A 20,274-nucleotide genomic window follows, 5' to 3' on the forward strand; every position below is an offset into this window, starting at 1 on the left:
AGCAATAGAATGCAAGACAACTTGACAAGAAGCACTTTCAATATGCTTTACACATTAAAATGGGACAACAGGCAGCATGGGGCAATGTTTAGTGTGTTGGTGTGAGGGGCTGTGGAGACACTCTCAGCCATGAAACTCACTTGTGGCCCATGAGCCAATTATGATCTTCCAGTCTGATCAGTCTCAAAACAATGCTGTGAGGATTAAAAGGATGGTGATGATGACAGTGACATAGTGTATATTACTCTGACTTCCATGAAAGCAGAGTGCAGTAAAACAAATGAAAAGTCAGTTGTTGTGAGGAAAGCTACTGTGAGCCAGGTCCAGGTTGTGGTCTGGAGGAGCACAGAGCACAGTGTATCTGTATGGGTGTCCTATGCTATCCTTGTCCTGTCCACAATGCAACTCTATTTAACTACCCCTGCATCTCTACTTTCAGAATAGCTGTCCCAGCAGACTAATCCATCTACCTATCTGTCATCAGGCACTACAACTTGAATTGTCCCAACACAGGGGAACTTTCACCATATTCTATAACCACCTTATCTGCAGGTCTGGTATATAGAATTGTTCTATGAAACTAAATTCATACATTCAAAAATGAAACCTCATTTCTGGCATTCCTAATTCAATTTTAAAGATTTCCTAAGGTTAAAGACTAGAAAGATCTAGGCTAAAATATACATTATGACCCTGCATATCACAAGCATAGAATGTAAATTTGAGTATCCTGAATAGCAGGAGTGGATAAAAGGCAGACAGATCTACCAATCTCTTGGAGATAAATCCACTTGTTAGTTCCAAGTACAGTAACTCCACTAATTCAATAAGTGTTGATTTAACACTTTCCATTCTTTTGGTATGTCTCCTCCAGCTGGAAATAACTATTAAATTTACCCTTGATGATTTGTAGCAGATTGGCAAAGATTTTTTGATTCTCCACTGTTTAAGAATACCAGCAGCATAATTGTTATGTCCTCACTCTAAGTTATACTGTGGAAATAAAGAAATAATCAAAAGCAGGATAATCAGGAATAGATTTTTAAATGGAAGGATTATGAGCTTCTTTCAGGTCTGCCATTCAGAACAAATTTCTGTGCTCAGAATTATTTAATTGGAAGTGTCTGGTTGATGGATAACAAGATTATACCTCAAGCAAAATAGATACAGAAACCTAATATTTGCTCACCTGCTGTATATTCAGTGCTTCAAAAAGACCTGTGGTCTATAAATGTAGGATATTGCTTCTGTGTCCATGATTCAAAATGCCAGGAAATTGTTTGACAGTGTTTTACATAGCAAAGATGAGTCTGAACATTGATTGCACCAATATCAACAGTCGCGATGGTCAGTAGGATCCCCTCTTGTGCTAATTATCACATATAATGACAACAAGCAAAGGAAAATGCCACAACCTGTTTCCTTTTCCCCTCAGTTAGCCACTTCTTTCCGAAAGATAAAGCAATTGTCATAGCTGTTTGTTCTCTAGGTATTTATTGCTTGGATAACAATGAAATAATATTGCTAGGAAAACAGTATATGAACAAGAATGATGCTTCATCTAGTGTCTCATCTAGTAAGGTCCTGCTTATTGGTGCAGAAACAGAAACATTTTGTGAGGAGGAATAGCATGGAGTACTCTGAAACAATGCATGGCCAATATGCCATTAATGCAATGTTTTATCATATGTCTCATTTAATACATTTTGTTATGAACAAAGAATTCATATTGTTATTCTACCTAATTCTTTTTGTTTACCCTGCTAATGCTACAAAACTTAGATAAAATATGTTTTTCCATAATTAACTACCAGTCCTAACATGTACACACAATGGCTTCAAGGCATCAAGAGCTATGTAGCTGAAGTCTCATAGAGTCCCTGTACTTCTCTGGGTCTCCAGATGGGGAATAAAATCTCAGAATGAGCAGCAATCTAAGAGGACATGGCTTAATTTTCATATGAGGTAATGTCAATGTTTAGACAAACATCACCACCCATTCCCAGATGGCACCAGAGTTTACTGGACTGGTGTGGAGATATTCATGTATGGCAAAAGATAAATGTGCCAAGTTGCAGCAGTTCTGTCTCCAGTTCCCTTCCCTCAGTTATGTCAGACACATTGTGCCATTTAGAACAAAGCAGAAAACAGAGCACCCGGATGATGGTTCATTATCTACTTGTTGTACAAGATCTGGCAGCAGTGCCTGGAGGGAGAAAACAGCCCTCCTGCTCTCAAGTTTTCTCTGCTCTACGACTGTGATAATATAAGGGCCTCCAACTAAGGCATCACAAGGACCCATCCTCTGGTCTCACATTTTGGTCCTGATGTCTCAGAAAATGGCAACCTGAATACACACAGAGATTTTCTACTTGTGTAGATAGTTGACACTGGCAATATTTATTTATTTATTTATTTATTTATTTGTTTGTTTGTTTGTTTGTTTGTTTGTTTGTTTGTTTGTTTAATATACCATCTATCTGGCTTCAAAGGCCACTCTGAGTGGTTTACAAGTAAATCAAATGAAACAAACAAACAAACAAACAAACAATAAGCAACAGTTATAATGTACTAACACAGTAGGGTTCTTAAAGTTCATCTGTTCATGCCTGCTTCATTAACAAAAGGCCAGCTGGAGAAGTGTGTTGAAGAAAACACCATGTCCTTATTAAATGATGAGGGGAGGTAAAAATAAACATCTCCCAGCACGCAAGATGTTTGTGTATAATTCAGCAGAAACATTACATTTAATGAAAGCAATATAAGCTCAAATTGGAGGCCACATTTTAATGGACTAGTTTGCTTTATATAAATATATGCTGCAATCAAAAGTTACTCTTCTCTAACGAAAAGAGAACAGTAAGGCCTTTTGAACTTCAATGTGGGAAATACCATTATCTGCCAAAGAATATGCAAAAACAGAGAAGTATTTTTGAAGCATGAAACAAATACTGAAAGTTTAACTACTTTTTAACCAGATACCCTAGTTTAATTTGCATCCTATCATGAGCATATTTTGCCTAGGAAATAAGCTCCATTAATTTCATAACTTGTACTTTCAGCCTTGAACTTGTGAGAGAATCGTGATGGTGCAGTTACATAGCTTTTGATCAATGGATCCACTTACCACTATCAGGAGCCTAGCATAGGCTGAATACGACATTGCTTTTTAAAAATATTGGCCCCTGTGTGAGATGCAGTTGCCCTAGTTTACAGTGTTGTGTACATAAATAAATAATTAGAAATCACCCCCCACACTTAAAAAAAAACCCAACAGAAAAACATTTGGCACCATTCTTTCTCACAATTTTAAAATATACTACAAATATTTGCTACACTCATATGGAAAGAAAAAGACAAAGAACTAAACTAAATTCTGAGAACAAAAATGATTGTTCCCATTTTATACTTTCCTAGAAGCAACATTTTAATCTTTTTATCCAAATAACCTAGCCCATATATATATTAATCCTATCATCTCCTTACTACCTTTCTAAATGGAACAATAAGACGGCATCTGGTGGCTGTTCATTGCCTTGTGCATTAGACAAAAAGGTGCCATAATTATTTGGGCCACAGTGGAACTAATTGGGATGGAACTTGCTGTTGTTATGGTGATTTTCCTTGAAAACAGTCTCATCTATACTAGAGATCCTGGATCTTTCTGTGGACACCCATCTGGCTCTTGGGCTCTTGTCAGTGAAATTAGCTTCATCGTAGGCTGTTCATTTGTCACTTTGAGGCACAGTAGTTCTAAGCAAGTGTGAGGTGGAGAGGCAGAGCAAACAGATGGTATGTAAGAATAAACATGGGGCAGCTGCATTAAATAGGCATCAGATTGTTGGTAATAAAATAGCGTCTGGAAGATGATGGATTAGATTTGCCAACTATACTATGGAGAAAAGGCGTGTATTCCCAACACCATAACAGCTTGTTAGAATGTGACAAGTTATTTCATGTTGCACTTTTTATAGAACCAAAACATATGGCAGTAAGAAAAAGACCAAGGAACTGTCTCGTACTGGACTGTGCACTTTCCCGTAATTTGTATATATTTCTCAACAGGGACAGAGATGCTTTACAGAAAATGTTGCACAGCTATTGCACATTCTTTCTCATTAGCTCTTGCTGTTGTGCAGAAAATAGTTTCAGGCTTTGGCACTAGATTAAAAAGAAATGGCCCCACTTTAAATGGGCTTTTCAGCATATAACACTAGAGAGAACATTTCAATGCAGAGACTGTTGTATATTGTACTGTCATATTATTAACAACACAAATTAATAATGGTGTGTGTGGTACTGGTTTGTAGGGACACGGGAAGGCTTTTAGTGAAAGTTTATATAGTTTGAAGGTACACTCTGATAGTCCCTGTCATGACACCCCAGAAGCCACAAGAAAGAGAGCAACTTACCCTCCCAAGTTGTAAATGACAGAAGAGCTGCAGAAGCCACTCTTGCCTCCTTTCCAATGTTGATGCTCTCCAAATAAATTGTGGCATTCCCCTGCCTGGGAAAAAAAAACTGATAACATAAATACATATCTATAGATATTCTAAAGATATTAACTGGAGCTCTGCCAAAAGATATCCAGCAGGGTGAAATATGAACCTAACTTCCAGGATCTTCCTAATGTGAAAGAAGGAGAGACAGAGATCCTTTGAAGAGAACTGAATCATACACTCAAGCTAGAAAAGGGCAAGATAAAGAAAGAATCAATCTACAGCTATACAAATCCAATAGCCACTGTAAAAATTAGTATAACTGTTATATGTTCAAGATCCTTTCTAGTGATTGGGCTAAGCCTGATTCATTTCTCTCTCTCTCTCTCTCTTTCTGTTTCTCTCTCACGCACCAATACCCACACTTTTTAATTAGGACTTTGGGGGGAAAAGCCACACACCATAAAATAACATGCTGTGGAACAGATGCAGGATGGATTTTATTTTCCATGTTTAGCAACTGCATTATTTGCAATTACTTATGTAATGTCACATTATCCTGAGTCTGATTATGTTCAGCTGATTGCTAAAGTTGCACTGATCCCCAAAAGAACATTGACTTGATAGAAAGGCCATGATTCTAAGTTGTAAAAATACAAGAAGCAAAGTAGATTGTCTAGGATTTCATGGGGAAGAGAAGGAATGAGAAATGTTTGCACTATTAAGGACAAAACACATAGATTAGAACTGCACATGACCCTACTTTAGCAAGTTATGATTCATCATTAGGGGGTAAATCATGGATCAAGTCAAGGCAGACTTCCTGAAAAATTGGATGGGTTTGCAATTTGATGCATTCCTTGATGAAACTGATCTTGTGCCTCTGTTTTGGTAAAGTCCTTAATTTGTTCCTCTTCTCAGCAATGCTAGCCAACTAGAGGATAGCAGGCATGCTCCATCTACTTGGAATACAGTAGGACCTTGTATCTTTGGTTTCACTTATACACAGTTTCCAAATATTAAAAATATTAAAAGAAAAAAATCCAGAAAAAACTATTTTGATATGTATTATCAGAACTGGCCACTAGAGGGAGCCAGAGATCATGCAATTAATACTTGTTAGTGAAGAATACATGGCATGGTTACTGGCACCATGCCTGAGTGGCCAGTCCTGGTAATGCATGTGAAAATAATTTTTTTCTGTCTCCCCCCTTTTACCGTGCACTCTCTCTATATACAGCATTTGCTATTATCCACCATTTTCAGTATCAGCTGGGGATTTGGAACCAATCCCCAAAGGATATCGGGGTCCTATTGTAGTAGATTTCAACACCATCATGATGATGATGATGATGATGATGATGATGATGATGATGATGATGATGATGATGATGATGATGATAACAACAACAATAACAATAATAATATAAAAAATAAGATTTCAAGAGGAAGATATGTAATTGTTTTATCAGCACTACTGACACCTGCAAGTTCTTTTGCTCTGCTGTGTTTGATCAGGAAAGGAACTAAGGCACATGTTGCAAGAAAATGATATGTTTCACAATTTTGAAATGTTTCTCAAAGCAGCATATCTTCTATTATGGGAAATTTTCTGTTCTCCAGCTATGAAGTATTACAGCTGTCATAAGTATGAAGGATTATAGCCTTTAAAAAACAACACACATTTTAAAAATGTCTGTTTGTTGTTGTTGTTTAGTTGTTAAGTCATGTCCGACTCTTCGTGACCCCAATGGACCAGAGCATGCCAGGCCCTCCTGTCTTCTACTGCCTCCTGGAGTTCGGTCAAATTCATGTTGGTAGCTTCGGTGACACTGTCCATCCATCTCGTCCTGTGTTGTCCCCTTCTCCTCTTGCCTTCACACTTTCCCAACATCAGGGTCTTTTTCCAAGTAGTCTTCTCTTCTCATGAGATGGCCAAAGTATTGGAGCCTCAGCTTCAGGATCTGTCCTTCCAGTGAGCACTCAGGGTTGATTTCCTTCAAAATGGATAGGTTTGTTCTCCTTGCAGTCCAGGGGACTCTTAAGAGTCTGCTCCAGCACCACAATTCAAAAGCATCAATTCTTGGGCGGTCAGTCTTTTTTATGGTCCAAATTTTTCTATTAATAATCTTTAAGAATAATAAGAAAAAAAAAACACAACCATCCTATCCACAAAAATGTATAATAGTCAAACTTTTTTTGACTGGAAATGCAGATGTAACACAAATAATGTAACTTCTGGAGGCAAACTGCCTCAAGAAATCATTGTAGATGTTATCTGTCATTACTGAGTTGTGAAATTCACTGTGCAACAGAAAATGTCTATGGTGATGTGTTAACATCAGGTGATTCACTTCTAAAGGATTTTTCGTTTGTGAGCTACACAAGATGATTTTGGTCAGTAAGCCAGCCTTTCCCAGCTTGGTACATGAGCAAGGTTTTGGACCAGTTCCCATGCTCACTTCCATTGGCCAAGTCTATTACAGCTGATGGTAGTTACAGTAAACAGGTGGAAAACACCAGGATAGGGAAGGCTATAATAATAAAAAAAATCATTTCCATTTTGCGTGCAAGTCCCTTAGTCTTGCTTGGCCCAAGTTGTGTGTGAAACCATAATTGCCTGTTCATATCTTTGTGGCTTATGGACTGCTCTAGGCACAGTTCTTTATCTCTCCTTTCCTCTTCTTTGCCTATTGCTTCAGTGCAATAGGCAAAGAAGTGTTTGCCTGTCCTGTATCAGCAGAGGAGGATTCAATATCAAAGCACCTGCTCTCAAAGGACCACCCAGAGACAAAGCAGTTTATATGCTGAGAGGATATCAGTTTTATAGAGCAAAGCTGTGATTCATGACTGATCATGTGGAAAAAATGAAAACAATAAAGATTTTCAAAGCCTTTGAGAATACATTTTCAAAGCCTTTCAACAGTGGCCTTTGTTCAAATAAAAATGGGTTGAACTATCAGTCTGGAGTCAAATTTTACTTCTAAATACATTTCTTTATGACACACATACTTACTCCAATGTATTAAAACAATTATCTGCATACATGAAGTATGGGGTGGGGTTCAACCCAAGGTATGCATTTTCATTTCTCGGTAGGGGATTTTGATAAATTGCTGCATACCACAGGGATTTGCATATATCACAGCTTCTTAAGTAGGTTTAACTGGATAAGACATGGCAAATAAGATCTGGTGTAGCACTCAGACAATGAAGAAAAGTGTAATGAAACAGCAGTAATGTAATTATGGTAATGTGGTTTTATCTCAAACAGTGAAAATGTGGCCTGGTGGGTTCAGTGTCTTCTCTGGCAGGTAAGGAATTGGCATTGTCCCTCAGGTAGTCCTGCAACTTCAATGAAGAGTGACATCTTTGGGCATAACCAGGAAGTTCAATATATATCTGTAAGTGTTTAAAGGGGAAAGGGATGGCTGGCATCCGTGGATGGATATCTCCTCAAAAAGGTATCAAGCAGGAATATAAATCTGGACTTGATTTGTTCTTGTGTGGTGAAAGGGAAATTTTTGTCCTTGTCATCAAATAACAGTTTTTTTGTCCCTCCTTGGGCTTGGAGAAAATTTGCATGCTTAAATTCTGAGCATTTCTATAAAATGTGCAGGATTGAAAAATATAATACCCGCTGCCTTTTCTCAGTCAAAGTATTATCACTGGGTGGGTTGCTTTGTGTCTTTGTGGTTAATCGGCTTGTCCTGTGTGCTTGTTGTGTGTCATTGCTGAACTTCACAAAAATGAAAAGACAATAGTTTTGTGCACAAACAAATAACTAACACAGAGAGAGAGAGAGAGAGAGAGAGAGAGAGAGAAAGAGAACCACAAAAATCCGGCAACACATTGTGGAAAATAAAATTCTTGACAATCTCAGCCTCATGGCAGAGCCAGGCTACCTCCAGGAGGCTTGGAAAGCGCTTGAGTGCTGTCATGTTGTGCCAAGATGATTAGTCTCAATAGCCTACAAACTTGGCAGCAGCAGGATTTCTTCTCCTTCCTTTATTCTACGAACATTTGGGAGGAAAAACATACATAGTTGTTTTGATTTCTGAAAAATTTCACCAAATGCATCAAACTCACCTAAACAGATACCAGGGAAAATATTGGTAAAAAAATGGGGCATGACGAGAGAGCCTGGAAAGCAACAGAGAATGTGTACCCCTATAAATATTATGGGATGGCACCTCTTACCATCTTTCACCCTTGGCTAAGCTGGTTAGGGCTGCTGCAGTCCAATGATTTCTATATATTCCCCTTCCTTTGCCTTGCAACTTACATCTTACTCTTTCTCAGACCCAGACATCACTATTTAAGAAAGATACTGAAAAACTGAGGAGAAGATCCAAGATGATAGAAGGTCTGGAAACCAAGGTACACTTTGAAAGTTTCATCTGCAGAAGAGAAGAATGAGAGATATAATAATAGTAATCTTTCAGTATTTGAAGGGTTATCACATGGAAGAAGGAACAAGAGAGATTTTGACTAAAGATAAAGAAGATTTATTATTATTTGGGTAAGAGAAGGTGTTATGGAATGGACTGCCTGGGAAGAGGGAGGACATTGCTTCATTGGGATTTTTTAAAAACAAAAGTTGGATGTCAATCCTTCAAGAATGCTTTAGGCTGCAGATTTCCTGCTTCAGCAGGAGACTGGACTCAATGATCCTTGGGGTTCTTTCCAGCTCCATAGTTTTAAGATTCTATGAGTTTTGCAATGCTAAAAGGTAAAGTTAAGGGTTCCCCTTGACAAATTATCCAGCCATGTGCTCATTCCCGTTCCCAAGCCATACTGCTATACAGTAATCTGCTATTTAAAACGGATGCTATTTTAGCCCCTGGTCTAATATTAGGATTACAGTCACATATTTTCACAATCTGATCATGATTTTCTGGCCATCTTTCTCTGCCTGAGAAGATGGCACCCAAGAACAGAGCTTTGCCAACCCATCTTCTGTCAATGTGTGCGAAGAAACTAAGCCTAGAAGACAGAATATAGTCAGAAATAGATTAAGACAGGCTGGGCTTCTAAAGCATTTGAGGTTTAAGATGCCCACACAAGTCTACCCTCCTATAAGGTTCTATTTTCATGGATTGTGCCTATGTGTGCACTAGGAGATCCTTCACAAAATGAGGCCGTAAACCAAGAATGGGTGATCACCATAAGCCTGGGGGCTTCACATGTCCATCTTTGCACCTTGAAAGGCCAGGCCCACTCTTATCACTTCCAACTCTCAAATATTTTAATAATGGGTTACATGTGATTTACAACAGCAATGGGAATGCTCTGTTGAGGGGGAAATTTGTTAGTGGATGAATGCTAACATTGAAAGTTTGCTGGTAATTAGTACTTCCTGCCTCTGATTCTACCCATAGGAATGTTTCTATAGGTTAGAACTGTAGAAATGTTTAGGGTTCAGATTGGAGGGACAAGAGAGAATAGATTCAGTAAAAGCATAATGGAGTCCATAAAAGCATACTGGATAATTTGAAGCAAACTATTAGAAGAAGAAGAAGAAGAAGAAGAAGAAGAAGAAGAAGAAGAAGAAGAAGAAGAAGAAGAAGAAGAAGAAGAAGAAGAAGAAGAAGAAGAAGAAGAAGAAGAAGAAGAAGAAGAAGAAGACTGAATAGGGTCTTGTCTCTTCCAGTTCTGCAGAGGAGAGAGAAAAGTAGAATTGAGATTCACATAAAGAAAGGGGAAGATTTCTTTGAAATCATAAGTGACTCAAGAAAACTATGCTGAGGGGTTTGTAACAGACGTGATTGTTTCCATCTGGAAAACAGTATAGATCTTCACTGGAGGGTATGAAACAACATGCTATTGTCCCTTTAAGTAGGAATGCTAGTCTTTAATTGTCATGGGATCACTGGCTGGCTGGCTCTGGCTTGGGACACATGTAAACATATATATCAGAGGATTTATATGCCTTGGGAGTTTTAAAGCTGATGTAGTAATCAGTTTAGAGCACACTGTATGAGTAACTTCCCCTGACCCAAACCACAGCAACACTGAACACCAAACAGAAGAAATATGAAAGGAATATGAACTGATAAATAATAAATGGAATGAATGGGAGAGGGCTGCTAGGTAATTCAAAAAGAGACATAGGCTATTCCTAAAAGGTTTCATTTTCTCCTCTGAACTTTTTATTTCTCATTATATAACTCAAAAAGAACCATCAAAGGGCTTTTCCTGAGTAGTGTGGGAGGAACAAGGGGAAAAAAAGAATGGAAATAGGCAGCTCTGATGCAAACAATAGATGGGTGAGATGAAATCTTAAGCAAGGCGGTCCAAATCATGAACTGGCAACACAGAACAAAACAGAACATGCTTTCACTTTCTGTACTGAATCCATGCCGTTTTCATCCTTGTGGTGTTCCATCCTTCAGCCTATAGCGAATGAACAGCAGTGATTCATAGCATCCATGTTCCAGTCTGAACAGGGTGAGAGGTGTTTAGGGGAATCAATATAATGCTTTCTGCTGCAACCAGAGTGGGGAAATGAGAGTACAAACCTAATGGATGTGAAGCCTAACAGTGAAATACATTCTGAATTATTTATCACCAAAGGATAATTTGCCGTAACATTTCCTGATGTGCCAGAGGAGTATTTATAGCAATGCCTTTGGAGTGAACATTGAAAGTACTTATTAATCCATACATCATATACATTTGGAAACAACTTATTGTAGGTTTGAGGAGGAAAGAATGCACAATCTGAGTTCCATTACACAAACCAATATTTACTCATAGAGAACAGCACAATGCTAGCAAAACTTCAATCCTGGTTGGCTATGGCTAGGCAGCATATTGTCCCTCAAGTGAAGTATGTTGTCGTATGTACTTGTACTGAAAGTAGATGTCAAAATGTGAAGTGGGACTCCCCATGGACACTGAAGCATCTGCTTGGGGAACCTCCTTCACCTCTTCAGGTGGTATCACTCTTTCAATTCTCTATACTGAATTGCATAGAGAGAATGGAAAATGCATGTTTGAGCTATAACTCCCACCTTCCTTAGCCACAACCCAGCATATTTGGAAATCACCACACTGGGAGGCAATAGCTCTAAGGCTGGGGAATCTACCTTGCTTTCTCCCTTTTTTCCCATTGTTCTGCCCTATCAGCTGATTCCTGTTAGACATGATTGGCATGATTATACATGCTGATCAGCAATTTTCCCAGGTGTTGTTGTTTTGGGCTGCAGTTGTGAGCTGCACATTTTAATATTTTGCCATAGATAAAATTCATGGTACCTGCATGCCAGGGCTAAAAGGTCAGCATAACTTTGTCCAACAAGCCTTGTTTTACTGTAGATCCTTTTCTCTGTGTAAGGAAGTAACAACTCTGTCACTCGCCATGATTGTTTGCTTATTCTTTTTACTCCCAGCTGATGATCTGTTCAAATAGGAAGTATGTCTTTACTTCATCTGTGGCTGTTTGTATATACATACTTAGAACAGAACAGCTGCACTCCCACCCCTGTGCCTCATAATTTGGAATAATTTCTTTTGCACTACTACAAAGAATAAATTAAATAAGGGCTGCTCAAATGAACCTTTTTTTGCTTCTTGTGGGAGCTGATGGTTTTCCCACTCAATTAGATGCCACTGTGAAACTTTTAGTGCAAAAGCTGTTCAGCTCTGAGTGAGTCGATGAACAATACCAGGTGATATCTGACATGATGATCTGATATCTGAGACCCAGACCTTTGCCTCCAGGAGCCCTCCTTCATTAATTCTGGTTCACATGCAGATTGAAGATCTAGCCTTCCCTTGCCCCTTGCCCCTTTTTTTCTCCCATCTGACTTATTTTTTACACTTGCCTGTTGAAGAAAAACAAGCTTCTTGCAAAAGCTTGCACCATTTATGCTTTGAACATTATTTTAATAGTCACCTTAGTGTGTATTTTTGGATTTTGGAGTCAACACACCAGTCCCTGTTTTGATTGATGACAAATATGCTGATTCCCTCCAAATGGACACAAGTCATTAGAGCAGTGGTTCCCACCTTTTTTCACTTGCCTACCCCTTAGTAACCCATTTCCATTAATGGTACACTTCATATTAGGGAGCGGGGCTAGGGAGGACTGTTGACCTTCGTCTTCTGGCTGGTACCACACAGAAGTGTGCCAGCGAAGGGGTTAAAATCCTTAAGGAATTTTGTCCCACGCAAACTGCCATTGATAGGAAAGGAGCAGGTAACACAAGCCCCCCTCCCTGGTTAGTGGTGGAACAATAATGGACGCCACCTTGGAGTGAAAACCTATTGGCTAGGCTCTCATATAGTGGGTGGGGAGATAAGGAAGAAGCTGAGGGGTTCCTCACTGCTCAGGATATGAATAAGCAACTTACAATCTTGGCGTATGTGTCTTCTTCTGCCATTATTCAATTTTTTTCACATACCCCTAAATATCCTGGTTCATACCTCTGAGGGTATGTGTGCCCCAGGTTGGGAAACATTGTATTAGAGGGACAAAGGCAAAATCAAATATTTGGCATGGAAATGACTGGACATTTTGAGAGACCATCTTACCTAGTGGTCCTTAAAGGGCAATCCCAAATGTTTGTTCACAGAGCTCTAAAGAGACCACCCATGTAAACTTATATGCACTTTTGGTTTGATCCACACTGTGATTTAATTCTGTACTATCTTCTGAAGCACAGTATCTCCCCTGATCTCCACACAAGCATCTGTCATGAGCCCTACCAGGAACTTGTATACAATCTTATTAATTTAAACATTTAAATTGTACATTGTTAATCTGTAATTGCTTTCTAGATAGGAAATATGGGTGGAATATCCTCAAAGATTTTGGGGAGGTCAAAGGATGTTGCAGAGAAAATAATTTTTTTCTTTCTAAATGATCTTATAATCTTTAACATTGAACAGAGCTGGGGGGAAATTATTCTTTGGAATATAATTTCTACAATCCTTATCAGAGTTAGCTGACTAGGAGTTCTGAATGTTGTAGTTCACCAAAGTAACTTTTCCAATCTCTGGTTTTTGACTGATATGTCTTTCTGTTCCCCCACTCCCTATTTTTAAAAAATCTTTAAGAAGGATGTTCTGATGTTTGATAGGGTGCACAACTCTGCTTCCCACACAGTAACTTTTATTACTACTGTGGATAATAGTTCTTGAAACTTGAGCGATCTATAAAACATTGTGATTTGACAAGTACAATAAATACTAAAATAAAAATCTTAGGAGAGGATAATTAAGTATGTGCTATCCAGGGAAACTGAGGTGAAGCACAGCAAATTCTGTTCTGTTTCTCTCTGCATAGAGAGCTAAACCCAGTATGGGCTCCAGTGGAATTTTCTTTGCTTACCTACTGTTATAGTTCTCTAGTTTCCTGGCCCTGCAGAACCATTTTTGAAAGTGCAAAATGAGGGTTGCACAGGAAGGAGGGTTGGCTGCTTTTGATGTCACTGGATTCTGCTTTTCTGTCAAAAGAAGTCCACAACTGGTGTTTACAGTGTGTTGCATTGGTCAAAACGTCAGTACTACTTTCCCATTTATTTTTCTTGCAGTTTTCCACGTTTTGACAATATTAGTATACTCCAGTTTTCTTGGGACAGATCCAGAGCTTCTATCCCTTTGCATTTGCCCAAGGACTTTCATTCTTTAGAAAGAGAAGTGTTTCACCTCAGTCAGTTCCTGCTTCACTAGAAAGATCCTGCTAGCACTGAATTAGCAATTATATTATAATGCCCTTCATATGGCAAAAGACTGTAACAACCTTTCTCCCTCTTGCTCATGCTGCCTTTAACCTTGACTATAATATGATAGCAGGATGAGGAGATGCTTTTGGAATTTGGCCAGTGCACAGATGCATGGATCTATTAACTGATACTTACTTCTTCTGAAGACGGAGAGCCTGTCAATAATAGATTGGCTTTCAAAAAAGAAAAGCAGGCCATGGGATTTATTGTTGCTGTTTCATAAATGTAGGTATCTTGATTTCAGGAAAACTTTCAACAAGGTCCCCCATGATATTTTCATGGCTAAGCTGGTAAAACATGGACTAGATCAGTGTTTCTCAAACTGGGGTTCCCAGATGTTCTTGGACTGCAGTTCTCAGAAGCCTTCACCACTTGCTCTGCTGGCCAGGATTTCTGGGAGTTGCAGTCCAAGAACATACGGGGACCCAAGTTTGAGAACCATTGGACTATATGCTACTGTTAGGTTGATTTATAGCTTGTTGGTGAGCCAAAAGAATGTTCACACATTGTATTTTGTTATAATATCTGGCTTGGTAAACCCTCATGGTGGATGCTGTGTCTCGTTCAGAGAATCACAGTTTTAGGAGGATATTGACAAATTAGAATGGATGCAATGGAAAATGACCAAAATGGTAAGGGGTCTGGAAACAATGTCCTATGAGGGATGGCTGAAGAAAATGGCTATATTAAACCTCCAGAAGAGAAAACTAAAAGACGATATAATAAACATCTTCAGATATTTGAACGGTTGTGCATTTTAAAAAAGAACAATGTGGGAATGCTTCAGGTGTAGGGCTAGAGACAGTGAATTTAACTGTCAGGAAAGGCAATTCTGATTAAATATTAGGTGTTGGAATTGAGTATCTCAGAAGATAACTCTCCTTCATTTGGAGGTTTTGAAACAAAGGTTGGATGACCATATGTTAGGGATGCTTTAACTGTAGATTTCCCACTTTGGCAGCAGGATGGACTAGATAACCTTTTGGATCCCATCCAACTCCACAATTCTATGAGTCAGCAATGCATGAGGTGCTAATGGTCTAAAAGAACAAAGGAAAGGCTAAGCATGTGAAATTTGCACACTCAAATACAAGTTACTGCTTGTGAAAATCATAAATATTGGAACTCCTTTCCTTTTCCACATGCAGTTTTTTTAGCTGTTTTATTGGTATCTCCATAGTGCTGAAAGTTATACCAAGGCATTATGCTGGCAGTTCTAACTAACAGAATTCCAGCCCTTGTTGTAAAGATTAACAAAATGATGAATTTCAGATTGCAACTTTGAGTGACACTCACCTTTCTCTTACATGTATTTTCTCTTCTGCTGTCTTTCACTGTTTCAGGTTTATGTCATGCTGGAAATGTACTCTTTTAAGGCCCTATGTAATTTTGGAATGAGAGAATGTGTCACTAGATATATTTTCGGCATAGCTGCCTTAAGGAGGTGTTTCTTGCCCAACAGCTGCCAAAAAAATTCTGTACATAAGGTTACTCTTGGTTTAAATACCTGTTTCTGAGTTGTACTTACACTGTCAGCATTTTCATATGCACCAAGACTAAATATCTTCTGTCAGCATTCTGAGTCTCCACTACAAGAGGAAAAATTCATTGCAGGTGAGGTTGAATGGGTCTCAAGGTTAAAAAAAAATCAAAGACTTGTCAGATAAATCACTCTTTGCTTTGTGAATGAAACAAGACCTTGTTATGCATATATTCACAGACACAACTGACATCTCCTAAGACAATCTGCAACAATCTCATTGAGATGTTTAATGACTTTTTCACGAGGGCTGGCCTAATGATTAGGCAAAATGAGGTGACAATCTCAGCAAGTCGATCTGGGATGTCATGAAAGAGTGGCAGATGTTTAGATACCAAACTTGTTGTATTATTACATTGTCACTGCAAGAGAGGGATGGCACCATTTGCTACTCAGTCTCAGGCTTCAGAAACAGCTCTGCTGGTTACAATTATGAGTTTTCCAAAGGGGCCTGATGTTGGAATGTGGGGAATGCCCAGTGAATCACTGGATGTTGCTACAGGGTACTGTGAGTGGGAGAAAAGCAGATCAGAGCTAGAGTCAACCTCTACCGTCTTGCACATTCCCAAGAGGCTGTCCATGGAAATGCACAGCCCACTCCAGCAGGTCTCTGTCCATGGCAGATTGAGACCATGAGCATGGCAATGACAGCAGTACTGGCTACATCAGGGGTGGAAGTGACCAAGGTGGAGAGAAGGGCCCAAAGATTTCAACAGACAGGGTGGTTCCCAGCCCAGATTGGAGGAAGTGGTGAGTAATGAGGAGAGCATGGACAAGATGGAAGAACCTTTTGATATCCCCCTGTCCATGGAGGGCCTGGGGACCCACAGGAACATAACTGTGTTTGAATATATTGACCATCTTATTTTTCTTGCTCAAGTCCCACCAATATATTCTACAGAAAATGTGCAGTTTAAGACACCATTTAAAATGAACATTTGACATCTATGTCATACCACATTTACTGCATTCATATTGAAGCAGATTTGGTGGTGGATAGTCTTCTAATTTTTAGAAGTTGCAGGATGCTTGCTAGGAAAACTGCTAATGGCTGTACCTTCTGCTGTCTTTTTTGCCAGACTTTTCCAATAAGAAGAAATGGTTCTTCTAAATTATTCAGTTTAGCTCCGGAAAGGAGGTCTAATTATTTTGCTGCTTAAAAGATATGCAACATAAGTGGCTAGATGATTAATGCTGACACACCATCCTGGAAAGCTGCAGTCAATGTGAATAAATAATATCTGTTTTTGCTTCCAAGGCCTCCAGCTGAATAAGAATAAGGTGACATTATTTTTCTATTACGAGCCAATAACTTTGAACTTTGAGGTGACAACAGCTGGTGGGACACTTCTTCACACCAATTTGAAAACTGTGCATGCAGTGAGTGAGCAGCTATTTTTGAGGTCACAAGAGCATTTTGCCCAGCTGATGGATGTGGAGAAAGCTGCCAGCACCTTGTGTAAGTTGGTTCACACTTGTCTTTCTCAGCCACCCAATTATGTAGCAATGAATAAGAATGTGGGATGAATTGTTATGGTATAAAATGCTGCCTAGATATGTGTGTACTGTATATGTTTACAGTTTGAGAGTAATGAGCTACAATTTGGCTGCATTCACTTGCAATGAACTACTTTTCCTGCTAACTAGACCATTCACGGTTGTTGAAAAACAGCCCTGACTATTGTTTTGTGTTTGGGTGAGAAGTGGTTAACTGAAGAAAAAAGGAGTCAGCTTCTGGGATTTTCCCTTGCATGATGAATGTTTGTGAATTGTAGTGAGCAGAAAAGGTTATCCTGTAGAGTGTAGACCACCTTTACTGCTGCTGTTGGAGCAGTCAACATTCAGGCTGCCCTTTGCTATGTAAAGCTTGGCATCCTTTTCCCTGCTGGCAACGTCTGCACAATATTGTGAAGCAATATTGGACCACTTTCTGTTTTTGTGACGTGGGTACAAAAACACAATATCCCACATTCACAAACCAGAGGTTTTTTTTTTTTTAAAAGAATTGAATTAATAGAGCAACATGCTTTACCAATCTTTTTTTAAATTTACCCTCAAAACTGTCTGGAAAGGAGACCTGGATTATTTCCATTCCACATATGAAGTAATGGGCTATTTATCACTTATTTAGACTGAAAAGAAACAAATATTGCATATAAAATATGTAGGCCATTTTTGGTTGAATGTTACAGAATGTTTTTGGGCCTTTCACTTAAAAGAAAATGGCACACATAAGCTTTGTGCGTTTCCCCATCCAGAATATGATTTCCATTGCAAAGAATGTTACCTCACATTGAAAATTATTCTTAATGTTTCATCATGAGAAACATTCTGACTTTATGACTACTGTTTCTTCATATTTTTGTGCATTCCCTTGACAAGCCAGGCTACCATGTACGTTGCTTGCTATGTATTTCGATGAGAGAGAATGCAGTGTTCTCTTCACAGCCAATGATAGTCAAAAAAGCAGTTCCATAATCTGATGCTTAAAATGTCCATCTCATTTAATTATAATGACAATCTTTAATTTATTTACAACAGAGCATAACTACAATGAATGAAATCCAGTGCAAGACTATCAAGATATAGTGTTTGTTTGAATTAAAAGACCACACCACTCTTAATACATTCGACCCATGGGCAGGTGATTTCCTATTTGTGCTTGTTCTGCAATATCTTTCTATGGTCCTATGTTTAATGCTCTCCCAAAAGGGGAAAATAGAGAGGGCAGGAAAACAGTGAGAAGAATGGAGGAGAATAAAAATTCTTCCTAAATTTGTCTATTGTTGTTTTCCAAAAGAGCACAAGTTTAGAAGCAGCAAATGCAACATTGCCACATTTTGAATATGGACAATATGCGGCACAATTAAGGTGCTTGTCTGAGGGATCTCCAGTTGCATAAGTAGCAACACCCATGAAATATGAAATGTCTGCTTGAGAAAGCATGTCATCTTGTAAGATAAGACAACAGTACTGTATTCTAATGTGATACAAATTGCAATGGTTTGAACATCTACTTAATGTTTACTGCAATTTTATCGAGGTGTATTAGATTATACAATCCTTGTGAAAGAACTCCATTTTGTTGTTTTTTTCCCATGTTCTTTCAATAAAGAAAGACAAGAACTCAAAATAATCTAAAACAGAACAGCAAAAAGGGGCATCTCAGAGGTTAGTAGTAATGTAAGAAAAATATATACAGAAGTATTACACTACAATGACCCCAGCTACTACAATAAGTTTATCTGGCTCTGGTTAGTTTTGTGTTTGGGTTTTTGCTGGTGCAGTTTATCAAAGCATAGTTGCACCCAGTGACTCTTCAGACTTTGAGAAGTTGAAGTCTGATTTGACTACAGTGACACATGCCTTAGTTACATCCTGGCTGGATTAGTGTAACACACTCTATGTAGGATTGCCCACGGAAAGTGTCAGGAAACATCAGTGAGTCCAAAACACAGCAGCCAGATTGCTAACTAGGGCTAGACCCAGGGAACAAATATTACAGCAGCTCCATTGGCTGCTGATCTGTTTCTGGGCAGAATTCAAAGTGATGGTTTTAACCTATAAAGCCCTAAACAGCTTGGGCCCAAGCTATGTCAAGAACTTCATCTCCCTTTATGAGCCTGTTCGAGCATTAGGATCTCCAGAACAGGCCTTTTTCTTGGTTTTCACCAGTGCATTTGGTGGAGACATGGGAGAAGGCCTTCTCTGTTGCTGCTCTCAGGCTCTGGAACTCCATCCCACAGGAGGCCTATGGGTACTCAGTGGACTTATTTATTTGACTGTTTTTCTTCCAACAAGTTCAAGCCAGAATATTATCTCCCTATTTTTATCATCACAGCAGTTTTGCGAAGTACATCAGCCAGACTGTCAATAGTCCAAGGTCACTCCGCTCATGGTCAACTAGATTTGAACCTGGGTCTCCCAGTTCTAGTCTGTCCCTCAGTATATGTATATGACTGCGCTGCAACAGTCTTTCAAATGTGCACTTTGTATTCTATTTAGAAGTTATTTTAAGGCTGCAATCTTATTATCTACTTAGAGCCATGAGATTCAGTAGGTCTCCTTCTGAGCAGTGACAGTGGTAAATTTGGAAGTAAAGGTGTTCATTGTAGCAATTCCCATCATTACCTCCCCTCCTGCCCCCCTTGAGTGTCAAAAAATGCAGACTTCTGAACTGGTGCATATGAGACCAAATCATCCACAAATATTTTTCATTACAGCATGTATAGCTTGCAAGAAAAAAACAACACATCCCATTACTGTAAAGATTTCACCTAAACTGATCTTCTTATTGTGAAGTAAGAAGATCAAAGAATTATCACTCGGCTACTTGGACACAGGACAAATTTTCTGTAACTGTGGAGAAATTCAATGAATGCAGCACTTATGTGCATGCAATTTATGTTCAACCATGTATACAAAGGAAGATCTAGCAAATGGACAAAAGATAATGCTACTGAAGTAGCCTACCTCTGGTCAAAAACAGTCTAATTATCAACATTTGAATTTGTTTTTCACTTTACCTATATTTCATATATATCCATAATTTTAAATTGCCCAG

The sequence above is a fragment of the Pogona vitticeps genome, chromosome 4 (assembly GCF_051106095.1).
Source record: "Pogona vitticeps strain Pit_001003342236 chromosome 4, PviZW2.1, whole genome shotgun sequence".
Lineage (NCBI taxonomy): Eukaryota > Metazoa > Chordata > Lepidosauria > Squamata > Agamidae > Pogona > Pogona vitticeps.